The 18,851-nt window shown below is 44.7% G+C and overlaps 1 protein-coding gene across 26 annotated transcripts in view; it reads right to left on the minus strand.

The window, feature by feature from the left end:
* The window catches only part of RALGPS1 (Ral GEF with PH domain and SH3 binding motif 1), a 291,129-nt gene that overhangs the window by 250,688 nt on the left and 21,590 nt on the right, over positions 1-18,851 (minus strand). For all 26 annotated transcript variants that reach the window (XR_011999844.1, XM_072748577.1, XM_072748581.1 and 23 more), the window contains exon 2: positions 14,070-14,148. The gene's annotated coding sequence lies outside the window, so the exon portion shown is untranslated. The remainder of the gene's footprint in view (positions 1-14,069; positions 14,149-18,851) is intronic.

Raw genomic sequence — 18,851 nt, forward strand, 5'->3', positions numbered from 1 at the left:
TGCCTATTAAATAGGAACAATGGTGGCACCCACCTTGCCGACAGTCAAAGGGGTCCCTAGGATTCTGTGGGCTAGGGGCAGCTGGTAAGTGACAGCTACACCTGTGGTGCTAGCACCCCTCACCACCATACTCACTCTGGGCCAGAGCAGGCACAGGCAGGGCTCTCTTAGTGTAAGACCATAAGACATCACACTGAAGTTGAGGCAGGAAGAGAAATGTGAGTGAAGAATATGCACATCTCATAAAACCAGGAAAGGTTCTTGAAAGAAAAACAATCATTTGGTTGGCTGGATAGTTTTTTTAAGACCCCCCCCTCCCCCATGAAAAGGCCATTAGAGCTTCCCCATCCCTCCTGCGTACACATACAATTACTCTTCAAACCAAAGGCTTCTCCTCCCTTCCAAAACAAGGCTGCAGAACACAGGCAAAGGGGAGAGGTCCCCATGTGCAGCCACTAGGCAAGGCCTGATTTCTCCATAGCAGGGGAGGCAGACTTGAGGGAAACCAGAGGCCTAGGGATCCCTGTGGGTGAGGGCTTGAAGGCAGCATCAGGCAACAGGGGGAAAAGGGAGGGCAAGAATGAGAGTGGTTTGCCCAGAGCATGCCAGACCCCCTCAACAGCCCTGGGAGGACCCTTAGAAGCTGGATAGTGACTCTCCCCTTTCTGCATATGGGACATCATGGTATCTAAATAGGGAACCAGGGCCCGACTCTGCCCAGTTCTCATCATCACTTACTCCATCTTAAGATACCAGGAGCACATGCTCTGAGGAAGGCAGGCAGCATAGCCTAGAAGCTGACGAACGGGGAGACTGTGTCCCCCTGGGAAGCCATAGCAGAAACAGTCCTCCCTGTGGAACATTCCTGGCCTCACCATCACCACGATGTCCAGCCGACCCAACCTCTGCTCTAGGGTAGTACCCTCCTCATACTCTCCCGTCGCACCCCTGCCTCCTCAGGGTTGATTCTTGACACAGAGGGAACCTTCTAAAACATCAATCAAGGGACGCCTGGTTGGCTCAGCAGTTGAGCATCTGCCTTTGGCTCAGGGCATGATCCTGGAGTCCCGGGATCGAGTCCCACATCGGGCTCCCTGCAAGGAACCTGCTTCTCCCTCTGCCTATGTCTCTGCCTTCTCTCTGTGTCTCTCATGAATAAGTAAAAAATCTTTTAAATAAATAAATAAATAAATAAATAAATAAATAATCAATTAAAAAGTCTCAGGACATACATACACTAAGAAAGGCAAATTCTTCTGTATGTAGAGCATACCCAGCTGGAGAGAAACAGGCTGCATCCCAAATCTTGCTCCGGAAGGAACCTAGAGAAATGCCTGAATGATAAGAGAAGGTACTCCATGTCCCTTCCAGCCAGTGGTCTCATACAGAGGCAGGCAGTGGAAAGGGGAGAAAAAAGTCAGCCAGGGGCAAAAGCTAGCACAGCACCACTCAGGACAGAGGTGAGAACAGCCTGGGGCTCTGATGGCAAGCATGCCCTGGGCCTCAGTCAGGGACAGCCAAGTGCACAAAGGCACAACAAATGCCTAAGTCTTCCAGAGTCTACTGGGCAGAACACAGAAGGTGGGAGATGGAGACTGGGGTTTTCTGGGAACTTGAGGTGACTCCTAAGCATGTTCTTTCTGAGGCTCAGAATAAGTAAGGGAGAACAAAATATCAAAACTGCAAGAGAAAGAAGGGACATCTGGCAGAGTACATCTCAGGAAAGCTGGGAAGGGTAGGATTGTGGTAACTGCCTGCCCCCCCAGGATGGGGGGAAGATTGTGGCTGCTGCTCAGACCTTACCTAGAGGAGGGCGGCCCTGGGAAGGCAGGAGACCCTGGTTTGCACAGGGGTATCCACACCAGTATGCAGGGGCTTGGTGAACTCCCTCAAGATGAGACGCTTTTACTCTATAGGAATGTGAAGCAGAAGCATAAGAAACAATAAATTTCCTTCAGTGAGGACCTGACCTGACTCTCAAGACAGGGAGCTGTCCCAGGCTAGAGGACACTACTGAGGCCCCACAACTAGATGCAAGGAGGGATCCTGGATTGAGACAGGAACAGAAAAAGAACATGGTGGAGGGGGGTAAGAATTGGTGGCATCTGAAAAGTCGACAGTCCAATTCATAGCATCATACCTGTATTAACTCACCTAAATTAATTCAATAACTGGATTAAGCCTATATAAACTATTCACACACAAGCTGAGGGAAGGATATATGTAAATGCTGTGTACTACTGTGCAGCTTTTCTGTAAGTCTAAAATTATTTCAATATAAAAAGTTAAATTTAAAAGGAAATTCTAAAAAAAAAAAAAAAGCAATTCTACACCCTCACATCCCACCCACACCCCCCCCATCTCCCAACACACACACACACACACACACACACACACACACACACACAATCTCCACAACCAGGCCTAACGCCAGGGGCTCATCATTTCCTGTGCCCACCATTAATTGAGAGGTGCAGCTCTGGGCTGCTGAAGTTCAGGCATTTTACACCTGTTACATGTGGGCCAAACATATGTTACCTACAGCAGATAGAGGATGGCGCTAGAAGAAAGTTTACTGTGAGGAACAGGGGGTCCCTCTCTTCCTCCTAGTCCCTGCCAAAGGCAGAGGAATTCACTGGTCTGACTGGGACCAGTCCAGATCACTGACAGCCACTTCTGTTCAGAATATCACTAAGTACCATAAAGTCTCACACCTGTTCAAGGCACCTCTTCTCCACACTGCTGCTGTGAGACCCATGGAACTCACACACACACCCCTATGTGTGCCTGCCTGGCCTGTTTCTGTATGCTGCTGCTGGCCAGAAGAAACTAAGGACCCCAGGTACAGGTCATGCTCAGGGGGCGTAGGAGGCCCCACTGGGCAGTGAGCTCATCACTTGCCTCAGCCAGCTTCAAGAAGCAAGCCCTGTGCCAGATGCTGGCTGGCTCACAATGAGGGTAATTTAATTCTTTGCTACTTTCCTTGTCATCATCTTGAACTTTAGAAACATCAAGGTGAAGAACAGGTTGGCAGAACTGGACAACACTCTTGGGCCTTCCTGACAAATACCACTGAGTCTTGACTCAACACCCACAACCTGGCATTCCCCCAGCTAAATGGGAAGGCAGTTATCTGAGAGTAAGGGGGAGTAGGTGAGGTCTGGCTGGAGAAGGGGAGGGGAAACCTCCTGGGCAGCAGCACAACAAAGCCCTGTAGGAATAAAGAGTGCACCCCGTGAGGTGGGAGCAGGAAGGTGAAGAACATCCTTGGATCTAGGCTGTCTTCAAGTAGCATTCCACACTCCACGGAGAACACTGCAAGGGATGGTATGGGTGGTGGTACCAAAGCACAGAGAGGAAATGACATTTTCATATCAAACCATATAAACAGATCTAAGCTCCAAGACAATGAACTGGGTCCACACATCTGACTTCCCTTCTCCAAATCTTGTTGAAATGAAAAGACAAGAACAATAAGAAATCTGTTGCAGTGTTGAAATACAGGGAAGGATGACATCACCAAACCAAGATTCAGAATTCCTAGAAGATTTGAAGCAAATGGAACTGGACTGAGGAGAAGCTCTGAATGTTAGGCATCTGGCCACAAAATCAACGGTCTCTTCTGTCCAAACAATAGACAGCTAGAAAACTCAGCAGCCTGAGAGTCTACTAACCAAACACTATCTAGAAATAAACTTGACATGTACAGAAATCATTTGAAGCAAATTATGATATTTTCCTAACAAAAGAGAAGACAAATCAAAGGAGAGACGTCTCACTACTCTGAGCAAAGAGACAATATTGTAAAGACATCAATTCTCCCCAAATGATCTATAAATAAAGTACAAGGTCACTCTAAATCCTAAGGGGATTCAATTTGGAATTCAACAAATTGATTTAAAATTTCATCTGGAAGAATAATTTTTAAGAGCTAAGAAGTTTTGAAAAAAATAAGTCTGATGAAAAGTGACCTGTTCTGCCAGAAAGCCACAGATGAGGAGAAACGGTCGAGAGATAAACGGATTAGCAGGACAGTACACATTCCAGAACATAGGGTCAAGTACATGTGAGACTTAATACCTAGTCAAGATGGCATTGCAAATAGCAGGGAAGGATGAATCATGTAATAAATGTTGATGAAACAATTTACTATGCACTTAAGCAGGGGAGGGAGGATTTGTTTAAAATTTTTATCCAATAACTTAAGAAAAACAAATGAAAACAGGGAAAAAGAGAGCGAGGCAGACCAAGAAATAGACTCTTAACTAGAGAGAACACATGGATGGTCACAAGGCAGGGGGCAAAGGGGTAGGGGGAGATTGGTGAAATAGGAGGTGATGGGGATTAAGGACAGCACCTGGGGTGAGGAATGGGTTTTTTATGTAAGTGCTGAATCACTAAATTATACACCTGAAATTAGTATTATACTGTATGTTAACAAACTGGAATTTACAGGCACTTGGGTGGCTCAGTTGGTGAGAATCTGCCTTCAGTTCAGGTCATCATCCCAGGGTCCTGGCATTGAACCCCATGTCAGCCTGCTTCTCCCTCTCCCTCTGCCTGCTTATGCATTCTTGCACACTCTCTCTCTCTCTGTTATAAATACATAAATAAAATCTAAAAAAAAAAAATCGGAATTTAAATTAAAACTTTAAAAAAAATAAAAAATACAAATAAAAAATATTACCCAGTATTATATATAAGAATAAAATTTTGATAGATTTAATCAAACATAAAATCCCCCATAAAAATACCAGAGGAAAAGTTAATCATTATTTTTTAAATAACTGTGAGGTGAAGAAGTCCTCTCTAGGATGATACAAAAGCCAGAAAAATAAAAGAAACCACTGGCAGATTTAGCTACATTAAAAATTAAAGCTCTGGGAGTACCTGGGTGGCTCAGTTGGTTGGGTATCTGCCTTCGGCTCAGGTCATGATCCTGGAGTCCCAGGACTGAACCCCCTAGCAGGCTCCCTGCTAAGCAGGGAGCCTACTTCTCCCTCTGCCCCTTACCCTACTCATGCATGCTCGCACTCTCTCTCTCTTAAATAAGTTTAAAAAAAAAAACTTAAAAATGTATAAGGACATCATGAAAAAAGATGTAAGAACATCAAAACACTGGGGAGAGAGTATTTGAAATGTCACATGAAGTAAGATCCTTAGTATGGAAAGAACTCCCCCAAGAGTGCAGGTCAACTTTCAGCTGGAGAGCTGCCTGGGCCAGGGGCCTGTCCTCTAAGCCCTAGCTTGTCACCTGCAAAGAGAGACGCACCTTTCTCATGGGCATGAGGACCATATGGGATGCTTTTTGCGAGGCACTTCACCCAGAGTCTGAGCAAAGCAAGGAAAATCATCAGACAGGCAACACTAGAGTATAATCCAGTAAGGTCACTGGCTGCAACCACCACCTTCAAAGAAGGGAAGAAAATTCTAGAAAACCTCACCAGTCTGTTTCAGTACCGGCAGTTGGAATACATCAATTCAAGGGGACCCAAGGCAGTGGGTTAAAACAACCAGATAGATGATCAATATCTATGGGCAGAGAAAGTGTCCACCGACTCAGGACACAGCCACCACCCTTAGTAATTCATTCGGCAAGTATTTACTGACAGTATGTGTCAGGTACCATTCTAGGTGCTGCACATAGAGCAGTGGAGAAAAAGCTGGATGTCCCTCAGTAGTTCTAGGGGAGGCAGCAGACAATAAATAAAGCATGCAGTGAAAGATACAGAGTGTCAGGGAGAGGAAAAAGGTAAAACAGGGCTAGGTGCTAGGCAGAGGGGGAAAAACAGATCACGATCTTCAACAGGGAAGTCTGACAAGTGCTGAGAAAGTGACATCTGGACATGTTTTCTAACATTTACACACTCCTGTGGACACACACATACAAGTAAGATGCACACCCCACTATTAATGTCTTAAAAGTGTACTGCACTTTCACTTTCTACTTTTTGTACACATCAGTATTGTTCAATTTATTTTAAAATAAATGATAAAATAATGCTGTGAGCAACACAGCACTTGGGGAGAAAACTGAAAGTGAACTTCCACAGACCAGCTCTTGGAGATGGCTCACAGCCAGGTAGGTATTCCAGACATAGGAGGGTAGAGTCGGGTGCTTGGTGCTTTGGCTCCCCCTGGTGGCCATTTCCAAACATGTCAAGGAAAAAAGAGGTAAGGGGCACAACTGTACAAAATCCCACCTGCCCTGTAGACAGGGACTAGAAGGAAAATGGGCAGCACAAATACAGTTTGACTTGTTGGGCTACCAGGGTCATGGTGGGATTTATTTAGCTTGGATTGGATTGTCAACCACAGTTTCGTAATGCTTCATTCATTTATGTGTAACTGCAAGAGAACAGTCCTATGGGACCGCCAAATGTTCTCGAGGGACAGAAGTGGAGAGGTGGGTTGGGTAGCACAGATCCATTAAACCAGGCCATCTGCACATGTGTCCCCAAGAAAGTTGGGGAATCCATAGTGATAACTTCAGGTCACTCGGTCTGTGGAAGAAGAGGAGAGGTCTTCCCGATGGGGGGGTCTAAGGGACAAGGTCTCAAGAGTCTGGCAGGGATGAGCAGCCACATACCTGCCCTCAATGATTAACCACTAAGTGAGCATGCACACAGACCACTAAACTAGTGCCTCTTCACCAAAGCCCAGAAAAGACAGAGATAACCGCCAAGTGACGGGGAGGTGACACTGATCACACTGAGGACTCTGCTTGGGAAACCTGTCCCTTCCCCGTGCTTCTGGGTCCTCAGTCTATGAAGGGTCCTTCCTCTGTGTGCCCTCCACTTAGCCTGCCACAACACCTGCCACCCTGACAGGGAATTGTGCTTTCCCTGGGCATCTCCCCGCTCGGCCACAAGCTCTGTCAGGTGAGTCACAGCTATCTCATTCACCACCAGAGATGGCACCTGCAAGTCCAATGTGCCAGATCTGAATGAAGCTCTGCCACCAACCACCTACATGACAACAGGCAAGCACCTCTCTAAGCTTCAATTCTCCCTCTGTGTCTACCTCACGTGGCTATTGGGAGCACTACCAGCACCAGCCCACTTAGGAGCACTGGTGGGTGCCAGACACTCATCCCAGGGCTCCAGAAGTATTAAGTCCTTGAGCTGAGGTGTCCCTTATCTCTGAGGGATAAGTATTGTTACAGCACCCAGCACACAAAGTTCTCAACTCCCAGCACAGTACCCAGTGGTCAGCTGTGTTCTCAATAAAAATGGATGAACTATTCCCCCAGCCTACCGTGAAAAGGGGCAAGATCAAAAGAAGACTGCAATACTTAAGCCACCCCAACAGCACCCCCAGCCACCTGGTTCTGTTGTCCCCCAAAAGGCTCAAGGACTGCACAAAAGGACTTCAAGGAGAGAGGGCCCTCTGGTAGGCACAACCACCCCTGCAGCATGGGGGCAGGGGGTGGTGTGGGAAGAGGAGGAAGGGGAAGTGGTATGAATACTTGGGGTTGATACTTGAGTGGGGGGGGGGACAGAAACTCTGGGCTCCGGCTCAGCTCAGGCAGGACCCAGGTAGACGCTACCTCCCGGGAGGAGCCTCAATTAAAAGCAGATAAGACTTGCCTTAATAATCCCTTCCAGGCTCCCATCTGAATGTTGCATCTTATCCTTGCTGTCCCTGCTTTCGGTGTGCTTCCTCACTCGATTCCTTCCTCGTGCCTCCCACTCTCAAGTGGTCAGGGCTTGGTCCCCACAGGGGAAGCAAAGAAGGGGCTCAGAGGTACCAAACTCTCAAGAACCATAGGCCCTGCCTGTAGAGGAACAGGCTCTGTGTGAAGAGTGTGCAGTCCCTTTGCCAGCCCCTTGGAAGTGTCAAGAAAGGAGAGATATATAGACAAGAACTGCTGCCAAAATGTTTCTGGAGCTCACCAGTGGCTCTGCCTATCCTGCAGTCTCTCATAGCCAGGTGTAAACAGGGGCCATGAAAGCATCCTCCCCCTTCCTCCTCTCCTGGTTCCTTCCTGCTCTGTTCTTACCTTAGATGTTACTTCCTCCAGGAACCCTTCTGTGACCCCCTCTGTTATGTCTTTCTCCTACAGGCTTTGATAACACCCACACTTCTCCTCCACGGCATTTGTCACAGTTGTCCTGAATCATGTCCTGAGAGCAACACTCAGCTGTCTCTCCAAGACATCCAGTAGGAGGGTCATGCGAGCTGCGTCAGGAGCCAGCCCATGGCTTCCATGGCTCACAAACCCTGAGGTTCCTGAGCAACCTTTGTCCTGTTGTCTATGTCTACCTTCCAGAATAAAATTTTCAAAAGTCAGAAGGTGTCAGATGTTACAACTGATGGCCTGGGTGAACCTGCATCCTACAGAAAGGAAAGCTCAAGTGTCCTTGCTTAAGCAGTGATGTATAAAGACAATCTCAAAAGAAACATGTGGAAAAAAAGAAAGAAGTGACAGGGGGCACCTGGGTGGCTCAGTGGCTGAGCATCTGCCTTTGGTTCAGGGTGTGATCCCGAGGTCATGGGATCAAGTCCCACATCGGGCTCCCCACAGAGAACCTGCTTCTCCCTCTGCCTATGTGCCTCTCTCTCTGTGTCTTTCATGAATAAATAAAATCTTTTTAGAGGAAGAAACAAACAAGTGACAGAAAGGAAGGTACAGTTACACATAGAAAACCCAAAAGACTCCACCCCAAGATTGCTAGAACTCATACAGCAATTCGGCAGTGTGGCAGGATACAAAATCAACGCCCAGAAGTCAGTGACATTTCTATACACTAACAATGAGACTGAAGAAAGAGAAATTAAGGAGTCAATCCCATTTACAAGTGCACCCAAAAGCATAAGATACCTAGGAATAAACCTAACCAAAGAGGTAAAGGATCTATACCCTAAAAACTACAGAACACTTCTGAAAGGAATTGAGGAAGACACAAAGAGATGGAAAAATATTCTATGCTCATGGATTGGAAGAATTAACATTGTGAAAATGTCAATGCTGTGCAGACCAATTTACACATTTAATGCAATCCCTATCAAAATACCATGGACTAGGGAAGCCCCTGTGGCCTAGCTGTTTAGCGCCGCCTTCAGCCCGGGGTGTGATCCTGGAGACCTGGGATCAAGTCCCACGTCAGTCTCCCTGCAGGGAGCCTGCTTCTCTTTCTGCCTCTGTCTCTGCCTCTCTCTCCCTCTCTCTCTCTCTTTCTCTCTTTCTCTGTGTGTGTCTGTCATGAATAAATAAATAAAATCTTAAAAAAAAAATACCATGGGCTTTCTTCACAGAGTTGGAACAATTCTTTTTAAATTGTACTTTATTGGACTTCCTGCTAAAACTACAAAAGCAACAGATCCCTGTTGTTAGAAGTCAAACCCAGGCAGCCCGGGTGGCTCAGCGGTTTAGCGCCGCCTTCAGCCCAGGGCGTGATCCTGGAGACCCAGGATCAAGTCCCACATCAGGCTCCCTGCATGGAGCCTGCTTCTCCCTCTGCCTGTGTTTCTGTCTGTCTGTCTCTCTCTCTCTCTCTCTCTCTCTCTCTCTCTCCTCTCTGTGTATTCTAATGAATAAATAAATAAAATATTTTTTAAAAAGTCAAACCCAATACGATGTACAAATAAAAGCCATCAACACACCCTCTCCCGACCACCCTCCTGGTTCTAGCCACCAAAGGTAATCACAGCGAGCAGCAAGGTGTATTCCTGAGCCTTTCTGCCAAGCAACATAAATACACATAACTAAGTGGGACTCACACCAGAATCCAAAGTCATACCATCAAGGGCCTGCAGAGCCCAGGCAGATCATGTCACTGGTGAAGCTGCAGGAATAACAGGATAAGGACACACAGGGCCTGCAACTAAGTACACCACTTAGAACTTTCCATTTTGAACACTTGTAAAGCACTGAACTGGCTGTACAAAGCAACCAAGAGGGAGACTAGAGAGAGCTCCTTGGACTGGGTAGCAGAGTTGATGAAAGTTGATGAAAGTTCAGATTCTGGAGGCCTAGTCACATTGTGGGCCCAGCGTGTATTGGCTGGGTGACCACAAAAAAGTTATTTAGTCTCTCTGTGCTTCAATTTCCTCCTCTGAAAATAGGTAAACGGATAGTACCAACCTTGTGACTTCATTGTGAAAAGAGAGTCAATTCACTGTGTAAAGCACTGTGCCCAGCACAGTGTTAAATGCCACCATGGGCCACCAGTTTGCAACACCTGCTAGAGACATTATTATGCAATTTATCTTTGAAACCTACAACAGGTTGTGGCCTTCTCCCGGGTCAAAAGAGAAAAAGCTGGCTCCTTTGTAATCACTGCCTAATCTATCGCTGATAGGTGCTTCCATTCCTCCCACCTTTTTGCCAATACAAACAGTGGTGAAGAAAACAGCTTTGTATTGCTTTTTGCATTGGTGCTTTATTCCTGCAGGACAGGTTCCTAGAAGTGCACTGATGAGTTTCCTGATTAGGGATATTTTAATTTTTACCAGATATTTTCAGATTATGTTCCCCAAAAGTTAGGACAATTTATACTCCCACCAGCAATGTAAGAGGACCAACTTCCCCATTTACTGTACGGCTGGTTTTATCAATCTTTGTAACTTTTTGCCAATTAAAAAGGTAAAAAAGAAAACTTGTTTTAATTTACATTCTGCTAGTGATTATCTTCTGAGGCAGAGATCTCAATTTCTTTCTTTCCTCCTTTCTTCTTTAGCATGAGAACTCCTATTTTTAGCTAAGCACACCCTATGTTTCCTTGAAGCTCAGTGTGGCTAAGCTCTACTCAATGAGGTGTAAATACTAGTGCTGTGTGAGACTTTTGAGAAGTGTCTGGATGGGAAAGGGTATACCCCTTTTCCCCCTCTGTCTCCTGGAATGCAGATGTGATGACTGGACCTCAAGCAGACATCTTGAATCAGGAGGCAATCTGCCATGGATGGAAGAGCAGCAAGATATAAGGAACCTGGGTCTGGGATGACTCTGATTCCACTGTACCAGTCCTAGACTGTCCACCTCTTTACTTTTTCATGAGATGAAAACATATAAACCTTTATTGTGTTAGCCATTGTTATGCAGGGGTTGTCTACTATACATAACCAAATCTAGTCCTAATATATCTTCTGATCCCCAAAAGTCAAAACTGGACACTTTTCCTTCCAGAACACAAGTGAACGACCATGCCTCTATGTTTCATTTGCTCTGTTTATTTGAGTGACCACTTATTTCCCTACTCTCTCCTCCCTTCTCACAAAGCCTTAGGTTTTGCAAGGGTAGTTTAGAATTTTTATGTTCAGCCTATTATGTTTTTCCATACGCCGTTCCTCTCTATCTTAAAAATCGTCAGTAACTTAGCACAATAAAAAGCACCTCAGAACAGCAATAGCCACTGAGATTAAACCACATGCACTGACAGGTACACTACTCCCCACTGCTTCCTGCACTCTTGCCCAGCCTCATCATCTCAGCCCTGCTCTCACCATCCTTCTACTGGAGAACTCTACCGCACATTTTCTCACCTACACACCTGAAGACATACTGTATGACTTATGCCTTCATGTGTCTGAAATGCCTTTCTTTTGCAATAACCTATGAGTGGCATCTTGGCTGCATATACAGAGGACCATGGCCCCTCTCCCTTGAACAGTCTGCAGGTACGGGTCCACTGCCTTCCTGCCTCCAGGGTCACAAATGGGAAGCCCAATAAGATTCTAATTCTCTTTCCTTTGAGAACCTCCTCTTTCTTCTTACAAAATTTTAAGATTTTTCTCTTTCTTCTTGGAGTCTAAGAATTTTACAAGAAAACAGAGGTAAGTGTTGGCTTTAGTGTGAACTGGATGAATCCACTGAATTTGAACAATCATGTTTTTCTTCAGTTCACTGAAATTTCCCTCTACTGTTTCTATCACAGTTGTAATAGAATCTCAGATTCTATTACATCTGAGCAATTCTGCCCAGATGTCCCATGAACAGCAAGTAGGCAGCCATAGCCCCTCTCCTGAAATCCAGTTCTTTTTTTTGTAGTCTTTTTTCCTTTAATTTTTTTATTTATTTATTTTTAAGTAATCTCTACATCCAGCATGAGGCTCAAACTCACAATTCCGAGATCAAGAGTCAAGTGTTCTTCCACCTGAGCTAGCCAGATACCTCATCCTGAAAGCCAGTTCTCATCAGACCCAAAAGCACAGACTAAAGAGGAGCTCCATTTCTAGAACAAGATTGACTGAGAGAGTCCAATCTCAGTTCTGCCACTAATTGTTGTGCAATGTCAGGGAAATCGCTTTCTCTGAGTCTGTTTTGTCATACACTCCTACCTCTATACCAGGAGTTGTCTCCAGCATCCTCCTTAGGGGAATTAATCCCACCAGTGGGTAAGCTTCAGGGAAAGTGTTTTGTCTAAGCACTATATGAATTACTTGTCTTGTAGTTAATTATGCAACATCAGGGAAGACTGAATCCCTGGTAGGAAAGCATCAGAGACTGTACTTTCTGCCTCTTTTGTGACACTGGGTTGACAGAATGGTAAGGCTACTAGAAGAATCTGAAATATTATAATATTTCAGCTTTTACCACTGTTGTGACTGCTCCTACCTAAACAGAATCTCTTAGGATTCTTTCAGGCAAACACTCTCTGCCTCTCCCCCTTTTATTTTTTTCCATTATCTCAAGACCTGAGGACCATGGCCACAAAGAGGATAGACGCTGAGAGCCATAAGAGAATCCAAGTTGGTTTCAGTCTAATAACAATTATTGAGCACCTACTGTGTATAAGGTACTAAGCAAGGCACTGCCCAGCATACAATAATGAGCAAGAAACAATCCCTGCCTTAGAAGAGCTTAAAGTCTAGTCAAGGAGTTAAGGTAGGTGGTACAGGGTACACCCCAAAAACAAGACACAATGCAGAATGTAGCCAGGGCCATGAGGAGGCTAAAACATGTGTCACAAGGGTTTAAAAGGAAGGAGATCAGGGCCGTTGGGTGGCTCAGTCAGTTAAGTAGACGTCTGCCTTCGGCTCAGGTCATGATCTCAGGTGGGATCAAGCCCCACATCAGGCTCTGCACTGAAGGGAGCCTACTTCTCCCTCTCTCTGCCCCTCCCCGAACTTGGCTCTTGCACAGGTGCACACTCTAACAACTAAATAAATCTTTTTAAAAATAAATAAAATAATAAAATAAAATAAAATAAAATAATAAAATAAAATAATAAAATAAAATAAAAAATAAAATAAAATAAATAAAATAATAAAATAAAATAAAATAAATAAAATAAAACAAAACAAAACAAAACAAAATAAAATAAAATAAAATAAAATAAAATAAAATAAAATAAAATAAAATAAAATAAAATAAATAAAATGAAGGAGAGCTCCAGCAGCTGGGGAGTGCAGAAAAACCTTCTCAGAAGAGGTCCCAGGTAGGATGGGCACAATCTCAGGGAGCAAGAATGGGGGTAGGCAGTGGAAGTGGGTGGCAGGGGGTGCCCTGTAGAATGAAGTATCTTGAAGACAATGACCACATCTTACTTGTCTTCCTATGCCTTCAGTCTTCTTCCCACGGCCAAGCACCTGGCACAAGAGCTGGCCTTTCTGTTAAAGGGAGGGTCTGAGGCAAGGACAGCCAAAAGTGGTAGGTACTGAACTGGAAAGAGAGGACAGTGGTCTGGGGGAGGGACAGGGACCTGGCTGAGGCTGAGAGAAAGGGGGTCATTCCAGCTCTTAGGGAGTCAGATATAGAACCTCTTTCTTCTGACCAGTGGAAGCAAAGGGGTGACAGCACAACAGGGCAGCAACAAGAGGTTTTGCATAAGGAGGTGGAGGAAGAAAGGGAAGGCCCTTCACATAAGACCAACAGAGAAAACCTCAGAATTTAAACTGGCAAAGGAACCCCTAAAACACTCTCTGCACACATGGCTTCCTGAGCATGCCTCATGCCCTGAAAGCCACCCAGTAGCTCCTCAGCCCTGCAGACACCATTTGGCAGTCAACTTCCTCTGGCTGCACCACCACCCAGACCACCCCGTACCTGAAGGCACCAGTCAGTGGCTGCACATCACAGTCCTATGCTCATGCAAGCACATCTTGTTCAGGTCCATAAGCCAACTTACCAGGAATACATGACGGGCTTCATAATCCCAGGTCAATAGGATATACCATCCCAGCACGTCTCTTTGCACACAGTAGCCACTGTAAAAGTAGGAAGAATAATAACTCCATTTACATCGGTGCTTCAATATGGTAAGATTTGTTTTTCAAAGCAAGGTCAGACCCAACTTTAGCACTATAAGATCTGAGTTCAATCTGTTCTTTGAAATGTCAAATATTTTTCCCACAGACCAATATCTGATATCACCATTAGCCTACAAGGTAGCAATGCCTGTCCTAAGTGGATCAAAATCAACTTAAACTTCTTCGGTCACTATTCTTCTTTCCCAGAATGCTTTAGATACATGCTGTGGTAAGCCCGTGAGGGTCTGCCTGAGGAATCAACCCCAGAGAAAGCACTGACTCCATAGGGAAATGCATTCTGGCAATCCCAAAGTAGAAGCCGTGGCATCAGGCACTACCCAGCAGGAAAGGAACTCAGGCGTGCCCAGAAACAAACACCCCTACCCTTGGAGCACACTTGGAGGCAGCCTCTCAACCCGACCCGCTGACACAGATAAGCATCCTGCACAGGGTGCCTGCAAAGGCCCCACCCCCACCCCACGTCGCTGGTTTCGCTCCTTCAAAGCACCCTTTCTCCCCACACCTCCACATCTCACTGCACACCCCAGTGGGCGGCTGCATCACCTCCTTCACTGAGGAAAGTTGACTTCAACTCTCTCAGATCCCTCCCTTTATCTAAATGTTTCTCCATCTTCTCCTGGTCCTCTGCTCCCATCTCTGAGAAAGAGGCAGCTGCCAACTGCTGACCTGGGCTTGGGGCTTGGCACCCCCTCCCTGGCAACCCCAATCTCTTCCACTCTCTTGATTCTACCCTCTACCTGAGAACACCTGTAGTTCTCCCCAGTCTTCAAAAGAGCTCTGACCCTTGAACTCCAGGCTGCTTTCCATCAAATACTCCGACTCCCTTAGCACTGCATCATCTCACTACTACCCACTTGGTAACACTCCACCTAACTAGTGGGGCTGCTCCTTCCCAGGCCGAGACCTCCCAATTTGCTGAGGCTAGTAGCCTCAGGCAGCCCCACTTCTTGATAGCTTTTTTAAAAATATTTTATGTGAATTCAATTTGCCAACAAATAGTCTAATACCCAGTGCTCATCCCATCAAGTGCCCTCCTTAGTGCCCATCACCTGGTTACCCCATCCCCCCACCCACCTCCCCTTCTGCAACCCTTTGTCTGTTTCCCAGAGTTAAGAATCTCTCGTGGTTTGTCTTCCTCTCTAATTTGTCCTCACTCAGTTTCTCTCCTTTCCCTTACATAGTCTCTTTCACTATTTCTTATATGCCAAATGAGTGAAACCATATGATAATTATCTTTCTCCAATTGACTTATTTCACTCTTATTAGCTTTAAACATGGTTCACTAGTCCCTTTTTCTGGAAACTCGGCTCTCAGCCCCTAATAAGGACTGTGTGGCTCTGTCCCTCCCATCCCCTTAGCCTCTCTGGCCTCCTCTACTGGCTCCTTTCTTCTGCTAGCCCCTTGCTTTTGTCCTTTCACCTTTCAGAGCTTCCCTGCAGCCCTTGCCCTGGAGGCCTGGACTGCTTCCCTCTCTAGCTTCACCAGCACCTCGTGTGTCTCACACTTTATGCTCCAGCCACAAGGAAACCAACCTAAACACACAACACCCACTGAACTGCCTGAGGCTCACCCACTCACCCACTTGCTTCCCACAGCCAGCCTCTGCTCAGACTACCCCCTTGTTAAGACCCTGAGCCACAGCTCACCAAACTTTTTGATCCTTCAGTACCAACAATTGAGAAATATTAAGCCAACAGTTCTAACATACATACATTTATTTGTAAATTAAATATACATTCTCATGTACCAATGTGTTACATACATTATAAAACAAATACAAATGATCAAAGTAATAAAGATGAAATAAGTTACAATAATTATATTATTCATCAACTATACAATAAAACTTTCATTCTTATTATTGCAGTTTTAATAAGAGTATGTGATTGATATGCTTCCTTTCTTCAGTGATCTAAAATACACTTTTTACAGGGGCACATGGCTGGCTGTCAGTAAAGCATGCGACTTGATCTCAGGGTTATGAGTTCAAGCTCCATACTGGGCATGGACCCTACTTAAATATGCTTTTTACAGACGTGTAACATATGTACAGAAAAGTGCACACAATATAAGTGTACAGGTCAAAGAATTCTCAGAGTGAATACATCCATGTGACCAGCACCCACCCAGATGGAGAGACAGAACATCATCGCCAGCACACCCCAGAAACCCACTGCACTCCCTTCTACCACTACCTGCCCCCCAAGTGTAGCCACTATTCTGATTTCTAACAGCATAGATTAGTTCTGTTTAAACTTTATATGAATGGGATCATATAGTATGTAATCTCTGTGTCTGAATGAAACTGTATCTGTGAAATTCATCCTGATTTTTCATCAAATTGTTATTCATTAATTAACTCTTACTGACTACAGTTGTCCACTGTGAGAGTTTACCAACTGTATTTGTCCATTCTACAGCTGATAGACACTAGGGTTGTCCAGTTTGGGCTGGTACAGATGGTGCTCTAAATATTCTTGAGCATGCCATTTGCTACACATCTGTATGCCTTTCAGTAGGGTGGATACCTTGGAGTAGACTTGCTAGGTCATAAGGTAGGTAAGCAGATGTTCAGCTTCAGTAGATGATACCGTTTTCCAAAGTGGCTAACACAATATACACTCCCACCAGCAGGGCATGGGAGTTCTGGCTGCTATATATCCTCCTAGCACTTAATATGGTTTTGCCTTTATTTTTCATTTTGAACCATCCTGGTGGATACTATATCACCAAGTATTACAATTTCTTTCCAGATGAGCAGAATGAAATTAAGAGCCTCTCTCAAGCTCACAAACCTAAGGGAAGTCCAAACAGAACCCCCATCTTTGGACTTCATAAAGTGTACTGTTGCCACTTGCAGAAAAGCACTGTTTCCAACGTCAACACCATAGCAAGAGGCTATAACGCTAATAAAAGAACATGCTTGTGGACTATGCCCATGAACTATGCCCATACTAACACAACTCAAGACAGGAAAAAAAGCATAAAAAAGTCTATCAATCCAACTCTGAGAAAGACACATAGAAAAAGTCTGGACATATATACCCCAAGTATTTATAATAAGATGACAGCTGATAAGAAAGAATAAAATCTTGCCAACAACATGGATGGACCTAGAGAGTATTATTACACTAAGTGAAATAAGGCAAAGAGAGAAAGACAAATATCATATTATTTCACTTACATGCAGAATCTTAAAAAACAAAACAAAAAACAGACTCTTAAATACAAAGAACAAACTGGTAGTTGCCAGAGCAGAGGTGGGGATGGAGGTATGGGTGAAAGAAGTGAAGGGGATTAAGAGGTTCAAACTTTCAGTTATAAGATAAATAAGTCAACACCAAAATAAAAGCATTTGTACAGCAAAGGAAACCAACAACAAAACAAAAATCAAACCTAGTGAATGAGAGAAGATATTTGCAAATGACATATCCAATAAGAGGTTAATATCCAAATATATAAAGAACTTATACAGGGACTCCTGGGTGGCTCAGTGGTTGAGCATCTGTCTTTGGCTCAAGGCATGATCCAGAAGTCATGGGATCGAGTCCCACATCAGGCTCCCCACAGAAACCCTGATTCTCCCTCTGCCTATGTCTCTGCCTCTCTCTGTGTCTCTCATGAGTTAATAAAAAATTTCTAAAAATTATTTTTAAAAAGAGCCTATACAACTCAATACCAAAATAATCTGATTTAAAAATGAGCAGGTGGTATCTCATTGTGGTTTTGATTTGTATTTCCCTGATGGCAAGTGATGCAGAACATCTTCTTATGTGCTTATTGGCCATGTCTATGTCTTCCTCTGTGAGACTTCTGTTCATGTCTTTTGCCCACTTCAGGATTGTATTGTTTCTTTGCTGTTGAGTTTAATAAGTTCTTTATAGATCTTGGATACTAGTCCTTTATCTGATACATCATTTGCAAATATCTTCTCCCATTCTGTAGGTTGTCTTTTAGTTTTGTTGACTGTATCCTTTGCTGTGCAAAAGCTTCTTATCTTGATGAAGTCCATTTAGTCCATTAGTCCAAATAGTTCATTTTTGCTTTTGTTTCTTTGGCCTTCGTGGATGTATCTTGCAAGAAGTTACTGTGGCCGAGTTCAAAAAGGGTGTTGCCTGTGTTCTCCTCTAGGATTTTGATGGAATCTTGTCTCACATTTAGATCTTTCATCCATTTCGAGTTTATCTTTGTGTATGGTGAAAGAGAGTGGTCTAGTTTCATTCTTCTGCATGTGGATGTCCAATTTTCCCAGCACCATTTATTGAAGAGATACCACCTCACACCAGTGAGAATGGGGAAAATTAACAAGGCAGGAAACAACAAATGTTGGAGAGTATGTGGAGAAAGGGGGAACCCTCTTGCACTGTAGGTGGGAATGTGAACTGGTACAGCCACTATGGAAAACTGTGTGGAGGTTCCTCAAAGAGTTAAAAATAGATCTTCCCTACGACCCAGCAATTGCACTGCTGGGGATTTACCCCAAAGATACAGATGGAGTGAAACGCTGGGACACCTGCACCCCGATGTTTATAGCAGCAATGTCCACAATAGCCAAACTGTGGAAGGAGCCTCGGTGTCCATTGAAAGACGAATGGATAAAGAAGATATAGTTTATGTATACAAGAGAATATTACTCAGCC

The sequence above is a fragment of the Vulpes vulpes genome, chromosome 2 (assembly GCF_048418805.1).
Source record: "Vulpes vulpes isolate BD-2025 chromosome 2, VulVul3, whole genome shotgun sequence".
NCBI lineage: Eukaryota > Metazoa > Chordata > Mammalia > Carnivora > Canidae > Vulpes > Vulpes vulpes.